Source organism: Mchenga conophoros, linkage group LG15, assembly GCF_057382185.1.
Source record: "Mchenga conophoros isolate Kocher_MC1m ecotype Shallow Benthic linkage group LG15, M_conophoros_male_GT1.1, whole genome shotgun sequence".
NCBI lineage: Eukaryota > Metazoa > Chordata > Actinopteri > Cichliformes > Cichlidae > Mchenga > Mchenga conophoros.
The window spans coordinates 20111593-20126433 of NC_140540.1; the positions used below are offsets into that span (position 1 = coordinate 20111593).

General features: G+C 41.0%; 1 long non-coding RNA gene across 1 annotated transcript; it reads right to left on the minus strand.

The window, feature by feature from the left end:
• Nucleotides 1-13179: 13179 nt before the first annotated feature.
• Nucleotides 13180-13699, minus strand: LOC146558231 (uncharacterized). Its single transcript, XR_014888592.1, has 2 exons — nt 13567-13699; nt 13180-13284 (listed from the first exon to the last, which is right to left on the minus strand). It is a non-coding gene; the product is annotated as an uncharacterized LOC146558231 (long non-coding RNA).
• Between the last annotated feature and the right edge of the window lie 1142 nt (nt 13700-14841).

The window sequence follows — 14841 nt, forward strand, 5'->3', positions numbered from 1 at the left end:
ACAACGGGTTATTGTTCTAAGATATCAGCATGTTCAAAGAAAAAGCACTGAAAATATAGACTGAACTACCTGCAATCATCTTAAAGTTTCGCTTTCTCAATCAGAGCCACTCTCATGCCAAGCACACTGTACTTTAACAATAGACAAGTAAATCTGTCAAGTAAAGTGTGTGGCTTTAAAAGAGGGCTGTGATCAAACCTGTATGATGTCAGAGAGAGGAGACATGTCTATATCTCAGGCAAACAGCACCCACCTGATAGTCAAACGTTCTGTTTACTAAGTGCAGCCAAACAGAGGACATTTTAAAAGCTAAAGAAATTAAAAAGGGGTTGTTTTATGTTTCAGATCAAGCAAGAAGGAAAGGGCATCCCCAATGCCCAGTATGAATAAATAGTGATTATTTTGAAAAGTAAATTGTGATATCAAGTCTCAAGTATTGCAACGATAGCTTTAGTGCAGTCACCCTATTATTTTTGTTCAAATACAAACATGCACAATACAAAAGGAATATTTTAATACTTTTTATAACTATAATCTGCAAATAAATAAATAAAAAAAAATCTACTTTGCAGCTGTCACCCCTGCAGCCCACGTCTGCTAAAAGTTTTACTGACCTAACCGACTCACAGTTTTCTAAATGCATCTAAGAATAATGATGCTGACCTCTTCATTGTAGGTCTATTTTGATGATGTAGCCTAGCAGACTTAACAAAATGCCACAATGAATTTCTCCAGTTATCAAAAATGCAGTTTTGATATATCACACTAATTACATTGCGTCATGTGAGTTTTCTCAATAATATAATACACGTAAAACAGTCTTGTATATAATGTACATATACACATCACTTTGAAAGACCTTGCGAGAAGAAACCACGTTTGCACCATGTTTATACTCTCAGTGAAAATCTTCAAGGCTGTCCTCTTGCTAATTAGTTCTTTGATAATGAAGTCAACCAAACAATGTTAATGAGAAACATGTTGTACATTTGTGTAGAAAATCACAGTTCACAAATCAGCACTTAGTAGAGCACTATTCACTGTGTGTGTACAATATTGTGTTGTTTTGTATTACTGAGCCTGCAGACCAGATAGATTGTCTTGCTGTCAGTTTACATTAAAGCCATACAGAAAATGTCAAACAAGAAAGAACAGCTTTACCATTTGTTCAGTATAGCTGCAGAGGAAAGCCACTGTGAAATTATTTGATACAAAACGATGGTTATGCAATAATGCTGGCAGTTACAATCACTTTACTGCAGCACTTCATTTAATGGTTTGATGCTTTTACAAGCAAAAAATGCCAAATGGTTGCTAGATGTGAGGATTTTACTGCTCTTCTTTCTAATGTGTGGCAAAACGTGAGAGCAATTCTGGAAGAATATTTGATAATACAAACAACAATTAGCATCATCCTCATTCAATCATATTTTTATATTTGAAATGTAATTGTAACAATTGTAATAATAATAGTTTTAGTTTAGTTTTTGTTTTTTTTTGGTTTTTTTTGGTGGCAGGGGTTAAAACACAGAAGTATATGAAACATTGTAACCTGCAGAAATTTATGTTCATGATTACAAAATAAATTCAGTGATTTTATCATTAAAGTGAGTAGGTACATCATGGACAGCGGTTGGCAGTTCTAAGCGCAATCAGTGGAGTCCCCGATTTTAAGCCCTATGGGAGTGTCTGCAAGAGGGCCATGGACCCCCTATTGATCCTCTACATAATCACATGAGCCAAGGTGTGAAAATGGGTGTAGGTCACAATCAATTAAGGTTTCAAGTGGACCCATTGTGAAACCTAGCCCCAACCTATCATGTGATTATTTTTGGTCAAATGATCCAGAATGTGGGTGGGCGTTAAGGCCCACACAAATTATTAGGTAGAGGATCAATAGCGGGCGCATGATTCTCTTGTAGACACTCCCATAGGGTTTATAATCTGGGACTCTCGACGATTGAGCTTAGAACTGAAAAAGCTTCTCGGATGAGAGGTGAAACATCTTCAAGAAAACTTAAAGAAGTCCAGACGCTTTTCTTTCCAAGCTCCTTAGACTACAATGACCTGGATGACTGAGAACCTTCACAGACATCATGTCTATATGTTAACTAAATGTTAGAATTGTGTCAATGTCCCACTATTTATGGACATAAATATATATATATATATATAGATATAGATATAGATATAGATATATATAGATAGATATATATAGATATATAGATATATATATATAGATATATAGATATAGATATAGATATATATAGATATATATATAGATATATAGATATATATATATAGATATATAGATATATATATATATAGATATAGATATAGATATATATATATATAGATATAGATATAGATATATATATATATATAGATATATATATAGATATATAGATATATATATATAGATATATAGATATATATATATAGATATATAGATATATAGATATATGTAGCCATCTGGTGTCAGACTGATTTGGTCTTTCATTTTACATGAATTGAGGCAAAAAATACACAAACTGGTGCCTAAAAGTTTAACAGAATAAAATAAATGAAACATGAGAGCACAATTTTCTTTTTGTGCCCCTCTTGCCTCAAATATTCAAGGGAAATTTAAGTTAATGATAGTCACCCAGCAAGTGCAGCATTTTTCAAAGAAATGAATCTGCAAGTGATGACTACACTACCACAGCATGTGGTGCACAATAATAAGTATGAAAGTGATGCATAAATGTCAGTGCTTGAGTGGTTTCCTGTAACCACAAAAGTACACACTGAGCCAGTTTGATGACCTTCCTCTTTTTCTACAATTTTTTCCACTTTATTATATATTAATAAAGATATAGTTTGAGGACCACTAGAATAGATTCTGGGTTTTTCTACAGTCAGCCCTAGTAAGATGTATAGTTACTGTAGGTGTGTCATTTCAGCGATTCTATCCGTCTTTCCAGGTTGTTTGGTAAAAAACTTACTCAAACAGCACTTTCATGCAAGTGCCTTAAAAACCTATTCATCCATCCACACAAAAAATAAATAAATAAATAAATTATTTTCTTCTTTTTTGTACCCGGGGACCCTCACTCTTAGTATTTAGTATTTATTTATTTATTGTCATTGTCAAGAACAATGAAATTGCGTTTGGGGCTTCCATACAACCCAAAAAAAAGAAGAAAATAATAAATACCCCTTAAAACCCAAGTGTACATATTTAACCCAGTGTGACTCCAATGCAATAAGACAATCCTTAGCAATAATGTTCGTAGAAATTCAGACAAAGACCTGAGAAACATGACAAAATACAACAATGCAACCCATTCAATATTATTGTACTGTGAGATATGATATCAGATATGATAGTTATCTATTTAAGAAAGGGGGGGGGGGGGGGCAGGAGGGGGAAGAGAATAAAGATATGATGCACCAATGCAGACCAGTTCATTGCTATTAAGAAGTTGGATATGGTTATTGTCCGTGAGAGGGGGGCAGAGAGTTCAGGAGCCTCACAGCCTGTGGATACAGGCTGTTGGCCAGTCTGGATGTTCTGGCCTGTATAGACCTGTACCTTCTCCCTGAGGGCAGCAGATGGAAAAGGTGGCGCACAGGGTGATGTTGGTCCCGCAGGATACTGTGCACCCTCCTCAGACAGCGAGTGGGGAAGATATTACTGATCTCTGGCAGACTTGTTCCAATAATTCTGCCAGCTTCCTTCACCACCCGCTGGAGTGCTTGCTGATCGGCCTTGGTGCAGCCGGGGAACCACACTAGAAATCCATACGTCAGAACGCTGCTGATGGCACAGTTGTAGAAGTTCAACATCAGAGATCTGGGAATGTGTGCGCTCCGCAGTCTCCTCAGGTAGTAGAGGCGCTGTTGGGCCTTCCGTACAACTGAGGTGATATGGTTGCCCCAGGACAGGTCCTCGGTCACAGTTACCCCCAAGAATTTAAAACTGCTCACCCTCTCCACCGCCTCACTGCCAATGAAGAGAGGCAGATGGTTGTTATGACCCCTCTTCCGGAAATCTACAATGATCTCCTTGGTCTTTTTGGTGTTTAAGACCAAGTTATTGTCGTGGCACCATGACTCTAGTTGTTGCACCTCTGTCCTATAGTTTGTCTCATCATTGTTGGATATAAGTCACTCTGGCACTGTTTAAGTGTTTTTGACTAAGCTAGTACTACTTGTATAACTTCTTTTAAGACACACAATGTTCTCCTTTTGGGAAAAGAAGTTATCAGAAGTTTAGATAAACTGATATTTTATATTGTATGCTGCACTGTATTTGGCAGATATGTGACAGTGCCAACGCCACTCACAATTCTCAACACGAAAACATAAAAACAATAAAAGCAGCAAGTAAGAAAAAAGAAACATAAAAGCAAGAAGGGTAACATCAAAGCAAAAGATAAAAGAAGAAGAGATGTGAACAATTAATTAGAAATCATTACCTGAATGTTTTTCTATATCACTGGGACTTCAAAAATGATTACACAGATTTAGCAGCAGGAGATGCTTAGGCAGTTTGATTTAAAGTCTAGAGGCCGTGCTGGCACAGAACCAGTCACTCCTCATTTCTAATCTAAACTTGGTGTCATCACCATATAGTGAAGTAAATCCAAAGCTAAAACATCCCAGGCACTAGGACGATGTATATGATTAAACTTACCTAAAATTACCTGCAGTCTTCAATACTGATCAGTTACTGTAACCACGTCAGTGCTTATATTTTCTTACTTGATGAATCAGACGCTATAAATTAGACCTTTCTTTAAGAAGCTGCTTAAGAAGGACCAAAAAGCTCTCCAGAGAGTGATCCGTACAGCAGAACGCTGCTGCAGGATTGCTCTCCCCCCGCTTCAGGACACCTACACCAGGAGATGCCAGACTAGAGCAGCGCAGATACTGAAGGACCCGTCCCATCCTGGCAACAAACTGTTCCGCATCTTCCGGGCAAGGACAGAGAGACTCAAGAGGAGCTTCTATCCCCAAGCCATCCGTGCCCTAAACACACACACCCGCCCGCTCACATCATCTCACATCATCTATAATTGACTGAGTCAGGACTCTTCCAGACACTAAACCAAGGCACAATGTACATTTCAAATTCCTTTAATTTTAAATATGTTTATATTGTCTATCCTGTAAAATAGTCAGAAGTCTATTCATATTAATGTACAGAATTCACCTGCTTGCTGCTACTACTGCACATTCACCCAATGTATATACTATATATACATATATATATATATATATATATATATATATATATATATATATATATATATATATATATATATATATATATATATAAATAAAATGTTCCTCCTCTACAGCCCCCCCCCCCCCAATTTTTGCACATGTCGAGGAGCGTGTCAGGCTACATTTCACTGTGTGTTATACTTGTATAACTATGCATGTGACAAATAAAGGACCTTGAACCTTGAACCTAAGAACACTCTGGAAACAGGTCCAATACAAGATCAAACATGTCACTTGAAAATGGAAAGAGAAAAGAAAATTAAATCGCAATCAGCAAGAAATACGACATCAAGTAGTCTCTGTTATTATCAGGATGTCCTAAGAACTCCCTGAAAAGCCTTCAGTTAATTCAAAATTGCTGCAGCAAGAGTCCTGACAGGGACCTGAAAGAGAGCATATTTCTCCTACATTGGCTTCTCTTCATTGGCGCCTTGTCAAATCCAGAACTGAATTCAAATTCCTGCTCACATTCAAGGGTCTTGAATAATAAGGCCCTATCTTATCTTAATGACCTCATAGTAGCATATCACCCCATTAGAACAGAGTATAACTAGAGTATTTAGAAGCAGAATGGGTGACAGAGCCTTCAGCTTTTAGGCTCATCTTTTGTGGAACCAGTTTCTAATTTGGATTTGGGAGATAGATACTACCTCTACTTTAGATATTAGGCCTAAAACTTTCCTTTTTTTACAGCACATTGTTAGGGTTGGATGAGGTGACCCTGAATTCTCCCTTAGTTATGCTGCAATAGGTTTAGGCTGCTGGGAGATTCCCATGATGCACTGAGTGTTTCGTCTTCAGTCACCTTTTTCATTTAGTGTGTTTATACACCTCTCTGCTCTCTTCATCCACTCACCCCCAGACAGTCGTAGCAGATGGCTACCCCTCCCTGAGAGAGGTCACCAAAGCTCTTGCTCACAGGGGGTCATATGATTGTTGGGATTTTCTCTGTTTTCTTTATATTATTGTCGGGTCTTTACCTTACAATATACAGCACCTTGAGGCAACTGATATTGTGATTTGGCACTATCTAAATAAAACTGAATTTAATTTAATTAACAACACCACATTTTGCCAACCTAGCTGTAAGAATGGGTCGATCACCAGTGTGACTAAACCCTTTATCCATGTTCCCACATGGTATACAACCTTATATGTTGTGAAATGCTGTCAGTGTAGAGCTCACAGACATTAAGGCAGGTAGCATGGGTTTATAGAATAAAGTTAAGAGAGGATAATATTTGAATTGGCTTTGTTTTACCTCACGTTTGGATCAGCCTGTGAAATCAGCACAAGGGATTTCCGTGTTTCCTTTTTCTATAATACTAATTTATTTAATTACTAAGATAATATGAAGCTCCAACAGTGAGTGTATGTAAAATATGGATGCAGCTACCTTCACATCTGTGAACTGTTTTTGACTACTGATGTCTTTAAATACTGGGTATTCATTTATTTATTTATCTAATGATAGATGAGAGCTGGATCTGACTACAAAACCAGACATGTGCAGACAGTGACTTCTCAAAATGCATCACTTTCTGCTCTGTTTTTTTTTTTATCATCAAAGCTGTAACTTGTAAATTCAGTATCAATGAAGAAGTAGGGTTATTTTCTCATAGATTTCAACAGAGTCAGACTTTTCCTAAGCCAAAGGGGTCGCTCGCTGCTGGCCACTGGACTGAAGCAGTTTTGAGGCACTTCTGCATCGGTTTAACTTTTCAAACTTTCATCTTTTATTCTATATACAGTCTGTAGGCTCTAAAAAAAATATTAGTCACATGTTAGGTTCATTGCATGTTTTTCTGTTTTGTGCATTTGATTCATTCATGTCCTCTGTCTCTTCATCTCAGCTGCTCGCATGGCTATCCTTAAAATGCAGCTGGGCAAGAGGTCCTGCAGCATGTCTCAGCCTGCCAAGGTTCATGTCTGCAGTATGAATGCCAGTTTTACTCCCTGTCTTGTTCTCAACCCTTCTGGCTTCATCATACGTAGAAAAAGGCCTTGATCGGTTCACTTTATTCATCTTTATTCAAACTACTTTTTTCTTCTTTTATTTTACAGCAGGTACAGTGGGGCAAAAAAGTATTTAGTCAGCCACCGATTGTGCAAGTTCCCCCACCTAAAATGATGACAGAGGTCAGTAATTTGCACCAGAGGTACACTTCAACTGTGAGAGACAGAATGTGAAAAAAAAATCCATGAATCCACATGGTAGGATTTGTAAAGAATTTATTCGTAAATCAGGGTGGAAAATAAGTATTTGGTCAATAACAAAAATACAACTCAATACTTTGTAACATAACCTTTGTTGGCAATAACAGAGGTCAAACGTTTACTATAGGTCTTTACCAGGTTTGCACACACAGTAGCTGGTATTTTGGCCCATTCCTCCATGCAGATCTTCTCGAGAGCAGTGATGTTTTGGGGCTGTCGCCGAGCAACACGGACTTTCAACTCCCGCCACAGATTTTCTATGGGGTTGAGGTCTGGAGACTGGCTAGGCCACTCCAGGACTTTCAAATGCTTCTTACGGAGCCACTCCTTTGTTGCCCGGGCGGTGTGTTTTGGATCATTGTCATGTTGGAAGACCCAGCCTCGTTTCATCTTCAAAGTTCTCACTGATGGAAGGAGGTTTCGGCTCAAAATCTCACGATACATGGCCCCATTCATTCTGTCCTTAACACGGATCAGTCGTCCTGTCCCCTTGGCAGAAAAACAGCCCCATAGCATGATGTTTCCACCCCCATGCTTCACAGTAGGTATGGTGTTCTTGGGATGCAACTCAGTATTCTTCTTCCTCCAAACACGATGAGTTGAGTTTATACCAAAAAGTTCTACTTTGGTTTCATCTGACCACATGACATTCTCCCAATCCTCTGCTGTATCATCCATGTGCTCTCTGGCAAACTTCAGACGGGCCTGGACATGCACTGGCTTCAGCAGCGGAACACGTCTGGCACTGCGGGATTTGATTCCCTGCCGTTGTAGTGTGTTACTGATGGTGACCTTTGTTACTTTGGTCCCAGCTCTCTGCAGGTCATTCACCAGGTCCCCCCGTGTGGTTCTGGGATCTTTGCTCACCGTTCTCATGATCATTTTGACCCCACGGGATGAGATCTTGTGTGGAGCCCCAGATCGAGGGAGATTATCAGTGGTCTTGTATGTCTTCCATTTTCTGATGATTGCTCCCACAGTTGATTTTTTCACACCAAGCTGCTTGCCTATTGTAGATTCACTCTTCCCAGTCTGGTGCAGGTCTACAATACTTTTCCTGGTGTCCTTCGAAAGCTCTTTGGTCTTAGCCATGGCGGAGTTTGGAGTCTGACTGTTTGAGGCTGTGGACAGGTGTCTTTTATACAGATGATGAGTTCAAACAGGTACCATTCATACAGGTAACGAGTGGGGGACAGAAAAGCTTCTTACAGAAGACGTTACAGGTCTGTGAGAGCCAGAGATTTTCCTTGTTTGAGGTGACCAAATACTTATTTTCCACCCTAATTTACGAATAAATTCTTTACAAATCCTACCATGTGGATTCATGGATTTTTTTTTCACATTCTGTCTCTCACAGTTGAAGTGTACCTCTGGTGCAAATTACTGACCTCTGTCATCATTTTAAGTGGGGGAACTTGCACAATCGGTGGCTGACTAAATACTTTTTTGCCCCACTGTAGATGGCAAATGGCAAAAATATATTTTTGTCCAATTTCTGTTATGGCAAAGTGCAGTGTGAGACTTTGTTACAGACAATTTTACATTACCTGAATAAAATTAATTTAGAAGAAAATAAGTGTCAGCAGTCAGGGCTGGTACATGAGCTGTTGCCACAGTAGGTGAAACCTTTATTATTCAGCTGGAAGATTTTTTGACTCCTTTGGTGACTTTTATGAAGCAGGAGCCCAAAGGTAGTAAAATTCATTATGTTTCCTGCTTTATCTCAATGGGTATGAATCATATCACAGCTATCTTGAGATAAGTTACTTTAGTTAAGTCAGTCAAAGCAAATTAAATGTGACAACTGTATAGTGTCTCAAACCATTGGCCAAAAACACTTCAACACCGTAGGATAAAATCATTTAAATGTGTTTTCTCATGTTTAAGATCTGCTTTGATGGTGTCCGTCTATGTTATTTCACTCAACTCTACTGTATGTCGGACCTTAGGGCATGGTCATTGTCTTCAATAAGCAATATAAAGGCAGAGAACTGAATCATTCACTGGAGCAAAAAACTAAAGTTGAAGCTAGTCTCAAATTGGAGCCCTTTAGCAGCTCACAGGGTTTTCCATCACAGGAAAGTGATGGAGAACCCTGTTAACGCCATTTAGTCGAAGAATGTGTTTTGGGGTTGTTGTTTTTTTTCTATGGAGGACAGTCTGGCAGAACGCCTACAGGTTGACACTCCAGACTGGATTCATACTTTTGCAACTCAGTGTGGGAGGACCATCTTTAGGGGAAGCCAAAAAGTTTTAAAGGAAAAAACTTACATGTTTTAACATGCAGCACCAGACTAGGGGACAAAAAGAGGAACAGAGAAGCTTGGGATTGCCGTATTTTTAATCAGAAACTTTAAAGTTTTCCCGCTTTGAGGTCAGAATTAGAACTCTAAATTTAATCTGACAATAAATGAACCAACTAGATGCATAGCTGAAAGTACAAACATCATATGTCATTGTTGAGTGATGCTTTTTTTCCAGTATAGCCCAAGCCTTTAGTCATGCCTCCTCCTCCTTCTCACCTCTCACATCCGTTTTCAGTCATCCAGCCCTCCTGTCTTTTACACAGTCCACAGCATCATCAATTTGCTTGTTTTCTGCAGTCGACACAGCAGGTCAATTTGACAAGGACAAACAAGACACTGAATTCTGTGGCAGCTTGACAGCGTGTGTGCATACCGCATGTATGCTGACGCATACACGCTCAAAGCCAAGTCTTCAATCAGTTTACTTCCTCTCTTTTTCCCTTTTGATGATCTGTTACAGTACGTTTCTTGTTTTCAAAGTCCAGTAATACATTTCGTTATCATCATGTTCATCATCCTCATCAATAGACTGCATATAATTTTTCATCAGCCAATCAGGTGTTTCTAATCATGAAGAGTAAGTCCAATAACCCTGTGGTGGCAGGCAGAGCGTTCTTATCCCAGGGTTGTAAATACTGCTGTTTCGTCTGAAGTTGCAGAGATATGCTTAAGGTGCCTTTTAAGTGTTGGTGCTTTGATGCACAGGTTGGTGCAATACTGAACGCTGACAGGAAAATGATCTTGTGTGAAAGAGCGACAAGGTCTGTATAAAAAGGTGGGATGGGTGGTGGCTGATTTGTTGTCTTGCACTTTGTCATCTCACCTTTGCTGTTTGGTTAGGATCAAGAAAAGGTTATGGTTTGGGCTGAAATATGTAATTTCCTAAAACAATATCCTGTGGGTCTAGAGCAAGCTTCCATCTACATGCCACACGCCGGGTGTGTCTCACCACTGCAATAGCTGTTGTATCACAGCACCAACACAAAAGGATAACCTCTGTGCACCTCCTAGAGCCTTGATACATTTGCAGTATCAAGGCTGTTGGTATGTGGTTTTCCATGTGGTTTTAGCTTGTTTTGCCTATTTAGACTAAAAAAGCTTTGAAATGAGCCATTAAGTACGATAACTATAAAAGAAATGATAAAAAGCAAAGACAAAATAACCCCACTGCAAACCAACTCATCACTATCTGATTCTAAAATGTAGCTGCTAAATTACCTGAAGAAATTATCTCAGCAGGCTACTACCCTGATATTTTCATTCCTCAACAAATGTTCAGCCAAGTGACATAAAAGCCCATTGTTCATTGCTTTGTAAAATTTCAGTTTCACTAAATCAGCAATTCTGATTAAAAGGGCAAAAGATGTTTGTTTAATCTGCAAAGGAAAAAAATGCATAATTTAGAACACGAAGCTTCAACAGTGGTTCCTCCTGTTTAAAGGAGGTTTAAACCGTGTCTGCCGTCTATCGTGATGGGAAATGTGCGATCGTTGGCAATTAAAATCGACGAGCTCTCAGCACTGGTACGGAGTCAGAGGGAATACCGAGAGTGTAGCCTGATGTGTTTCACCGAATCATGGCTGCACCAGGACATTCCCGATGAGAATGCTTCCGTGGAAGGCTTCCACACTGTTCGGGCGGACAGGGACAGCATCGCTAGCGGTAAGCGTAAAGGAGGTGGGCTTGCTGTTTTAGTTAACAACCGGTGGTGTAACCCTGCCAACATAACAATCAAAGAAAGGATTTGTTGCCCGGACACTGAACTGTGTGCTGTTGGACTCAGGCCGTATTATTTACCCAGGGAATTCTCTCACGTCATCTTGGTGGCTGTCTATGTTCCCCCCTCTGCTAACCCCACAGCTGCATGTGACACTATCCACTCTGCCATAGCTCGGCTACAGACTCAGCACCCGAGTGCCTTTATTGTGATCTCGGGTGACTTCAACCATGTATCACTGGACAATACACTACCAACATTCAAACAATATGTGGACTGTCCCACCAGGGGAGAGAAAACTTTAGACTTACTGTATGCTAACGTCAAGGATGCATACAGCTCCTCCTCCCTCCCCCCACTTGGTAGGTCAGATCATAACCTGATTCACCTCACCCCCCGCTATGTGCCAATTGTGAGGAGGGAACCTGTGACCACCAGGACTGTTAGGAGGTGGTCAGAGGAGGCAATAGCGGAACTACAGGGCTGTTTCGAGGTGACCGACTGGGAAACACTCTGTGAGCCTCACGCCGAGGACATCAATGGGCTTACTGAGTGTATCACAGGCTACATAACTTTCTGCACCGACTCCATTGTTCCAGCTCAGACTGTTCATTGTTACCCAAATAACAAGCTGTGGGTGACTAAGGACATCAAAGCCCTCCTCAACAACAAGAAGAGGGCTTTCAGAGGGGGCAACAAAGAGGAGGTGAGGAAGATCCAGGTGTTACTAAAGGACAAGATCAGAGAGGCTAAGGACAATTACAGGAGGAAGCTGGAGTGGAAACTCCAGCAGAACAGCATGAGAGAGGTGTGGAGGGGCATGAAGACCATCACTGGATTCAGGCCAACCAACAGCAGGGGAGCTGAGGGAGGTGAGAATAGAGCCGACGAGTTGAATCTGTTTTTCAATAGATTCGACACCACAGTGTCTGCTCCCACCCCCACAACCTCACCTGCAGTCAGCCTGGAATCCAGAGCCACACCACTGTGCCAGCCTCTCTCTTCACATGTTGCCTCCTGTGAGATTCCTGACACCCCTCCCCCACCCATCACCTTCACTCAATACCAGGTTGAGATGCAAATGAGGAGACTTCACTCAGGCAAGTCTGCTGGACCAGACGGAGTGAGTCCCCTTGTCCTCAAGACCTGTGCCCCCCAGCTGTGTGGAGTCTTTCATAAACTGTTTATGCTGAGTCTGAGTCTGCAGAGGGTCCCGGTGATGTGGAAGACATCATGCCTCGTCCCTGTACCAAAGACGCCTCGTCCCAGTGGCCCCCAGGATTACAGGCCCGTGGCACTGACCTCCCACATCATGAAGACCCTGGAAAGGCTCATCCTGGACCAGCTGCGACCCATAGTAAGACCACATCTGGATCCCCTTCAGTTCGCTTATCAGCCTCGTCTCGGAACAGAGGACGCCATCATCTACCTGCTCAATCGTGTCTACACCCATCTGGACCAGCCGGCGAGCACTGTGAGGGTCATGTTTTTTGACTTTTCCAGTGCTTTCAACACCATCAGGCCGACCCTCCTGGGTGATAAGTTAGCAGCGATGCAGGTGGATGCTTCTCTGGTGTCCTGGATTGTTGATTACCTGACAGGAAGACCACAATATGTACGTGTAGCAGATGTGAAATGGTCGACTGCGTTGTGACAACAGACACGGACTGGCTGGAAACAGGGTTTATTCCTATAAAACAGAGTGCAGCAGCAAAATCAGTGTCACACAGCGGCAGCAGGCTTCTCCTCACCCAGTGTGGAGTCCGTACAGCTCTGCTTGCATCATATAAAAGAAAATACAACTTATCAAAATAATAATTTTCACAACCGCCACTTCAAAATCAAATATTACAGTGGGGTAAAACAGAGACAATTATGGAATCACTAACAATAACGTATAACATTCAAATTCCCATTAAAATAGGTCAATTGCATAATACATATTCAAACAACTTTTTAACTCTTCCCAACATGGCTGAAGATACTGCTCAGAGCACAGCCTCGGGACATGAGCTCATTATACACATAAAACAAAAACTACACATTTACACATACCTATAAAACAGAGTGCAGCAGCAAAATCAGTGTCACACAGCGGCAGCAGGCTTCTCCTCACCCTGTTTAACACAAGTCAGTTCCACACAAACGGATGATACAACAGATAAAGCGCAGTTCCAAATATCATTTTTCTCACTCAAAGCGACTGAAAACACTTTGAGATCTTTTAACCCTAGGAGCCAATACTTAACAAAGACAAATACACCGAATTTATATGGATAATTTAGTACAGGGAGAAGAGCTACAGAAAGCGTGCCTCACCAGTGTGGAGTCCGTACAGCTCTGGCTAGGAAACCCCACACCCGCAATGTGGCCGCAGGTGGCGTTACACTGATTAATGTCCCACTTCAACAATAACACACGGAACCTTAGTTCCACAAAAATAAAGTTCACACAATAAAAAAGTATAACCTATGTACAATACAGTTTTGAGAATGTTCACAATTCGTACATTATATCTCAGCTACATACTCCCCCCTGAACTTCTCAAAACCCGTTAGGTAAGGGTGAGCAACTGAGCGTCACATATAACAATTCGTAACTGTCAGTGATCTGGAAATTCACTACCCGGTGATACGTGCAACAAATATGTTTCCCAACTCATGGGGAAAGTAAACAGAAGAAAGTTGGCCAGACCCCCTAATGTTTACTCGCAAGAGAAAGTGCCTTATACACTATCCTGAACAAACAACACGGTAACAGCTACTATATGATGAATAGTACTCTGAGCTGAAGACAATCTCAAAATAGGTGTTAACATCTGACATGAAAATCACCCAACATATAAAACAAGTAGCCCTCACAGAAACAAGTTCTTGGCAAAGCTGCTCACTACATTGCCTGTTTGTAGGTTTCTTTGCTTCATAGTCTGGATTAACCTATTCACAGGCTTCACTATTCGACCCACTCTCGTCCTGATCTGGCCTGCTGCATTACTTGGGGGTACACCACCATGTTTCACGAGGCTCCCAACCTCGCTGACTGGCTGACTTTCAGGGTAACTGATACTTGGTAGTGTTCCCTCCTCAACTGGGGTAGTGCAAGCCCTGCTGTTGTTGTCATCATCTACTTCAGGGTAAGCAGCTACTTCACTACTGGCACTGTCACTGTCCTGATGCTCCTCATCATCCAACTGCGCACAGACACTGTCTCCAATACTGTCACACTCTTGGGGTCCTCTAGGAGCCGGGACACAGTCATCCGTCATCTGAGCCACCCAACGGGCTGTGCGTTCAGTACAATCGTCCTCAGGATCAGCGACAGGGGATTCTC